Raw genomic sequence first — 1827 nt, forward strand, 5'->3', positions numbered from 1 at the left:
GTGACCACCTTGTACCATTAGGTAAATGGTCTCATTATATACTTTCTTTATTAAAAATTGATAAAATATTATAAAAAAAGATATCTAACAATTATGCTAGTTTTTTTATATTTTTTAAAATTTTTATACACTTTTCAAGTATTTATTTGTGTGCCTAACAAGTTGTACACCTAACTCGCCCACGACTCGCCTCCGAGTTAATTGGCCAAGTCCAATGGACTCGACCATAAAAATATACACAGAATTTCCTCTCAAAATAGATGTCACCCAAACGGCATTCCTCTCAAATCCATGACAGATCTTTCACGAATTGTTTATCATAAAATAACCTCAGACGATTTTACATGTTGGTCCCGTATAATTATAGGGTTGTAATTAAAGAAAATGGCTTGACATTGGTAGTTAGCTTTTTTATTTCTTCTTTTTTTATCCTTCTTTTTTGACAAGTACTTAATTTTTTAACATTGTGGACAGTGGATGCGCATTAAAATTCCTTGCGCAGGGCCATGCTAATCTTCTTGGTATAGTTCCAATTTTATCGGATGTCTTTGTAGAAACATCTTCTTCAGTGACAAAAATATTTATCTATATAATTCGAAAACTTGAACTTTAATTTATCAAGAGTGACATTACACATACATTTTGGATATATAAAGTTCATCAGAGGAATACATGTTTCCAGAAAGGTGTTTGGATTCGTAAGTTATTTTGGATTCCAAGTCTCGTCAACAAACGAGACCAAATACAAGTGCAAGCCTATGCTTTACTTTGTGTATTGTTGGAGTATGGCCACAAATGCCTCATGACCACCATTAACCACTATGATTCTTCTTTCGTTCCTTTTCTAATGGAATTAATAAAACTATACATGATTTCTATAATTTCTATATCTAATATTTCATAATCATTTTCACTATATTTTATAGAATGTGGCAATTTCTTTCTTTTTTTGGGTCACATTTTAATAAATGCCTTAATAGTCAAATTCAAAAAAAAAAAAAAAAAAAAGTATGGAGGTGGGAAGCTCAACTATAAGATGAATACTAACCATTGGATGCAAAACCTACTCCAAATGTGATCGATGCCAGGTATAAGCCCAAGGGGAAATGAATATCATTGATTCTATCCTCCAGCTAAAGCCCCATGTTCTCCCAACCGCTATTGTGATCATTGGAGCAGACAGCCTAAATACGGAATCAGCAGTTTTTTTCTTTGAATAGGGTAAGACCAGGGAAACTTGCAAAAAAGTAAAAAAGGCTTATTCTAGAGCTTCACAAGAGGAGAGTTCTATAGCATACCAGAAAATGAACAAGAAGATTATGGCGATAAGACTTGTGTGATCTTGGGAATGATATGGTCATATTACTGTTGCATCAATAGGCTGGATGATGATGGAGAGATAGTCGTTCCCACCAAGTTCAAGTGCATGTCCCACTCGATCACCATCCAACTGATTGACCGGACACCAATCAAGGTTCATATGGCTATATGATTGAGGTTTAATCAGCATGACACTTTCCAAATACATGTCGAAAAACAGAAAATCCTGATGACAAACAGAAACTAATGTAATATTGTAAAAAAAAAAAAATCTCCAAATAGTGTAAAATATTCTCCTCAATTTGATGCACACTCACTTGGGTGCTTTCCTAGTGTTTTTTGCATGTAACAACATGGATAACATGTCTATGGTTTGGACAGGCGTCGCTGCATTAGAATCACAATATTTGCTTCTAAAATTTTAGAGATTTTGGATACAATTATTGAATTATTTTAGTTGAAATCTCACCACTAATGCATCTAGGGTCACTTAATTTCTAATTCTCT

The 1827-nt window shown here is 33.6% G+C and overlaps 1 non-coding gene across 1 annotated transcript; it reads right to left on the minus strand.

The window, feature by feature from the left end:
• Nucleotides 1-460: 460 nt before the first annotated feature.
• LOC148781242 (U6 spliceosomal RNA) lies at nucleotides 461-558 on the minus strand. Its single transcript, XR_016060049.1, has one exon. It is a non-coding gene; the product is annotated as a U6 spliceosomal RNA (small nuclear RNA).
• Between the last annotated feature and the right edge of the window lie 1269 nt (nucleotides 559-1827).

The sequence above is a fragment of the Amborella trichopoda genome, chromosome 7 (assembly GCF_054954075.1).
Source record: "Amborella trichopoda isolate Santa Cruz 75 chromosome 7, AtrichopodaSantaCruz75HAP2 v2.0, whole genome shotgun sequence".
Classification (NCBI taxonomy): domain Eukaryota; kingdom Viridiplantae; phylum Streptophyta; class Magnoliopsida; order Amborellales; family Amborellaceae; genus Amborella; species Amborella trichopoda.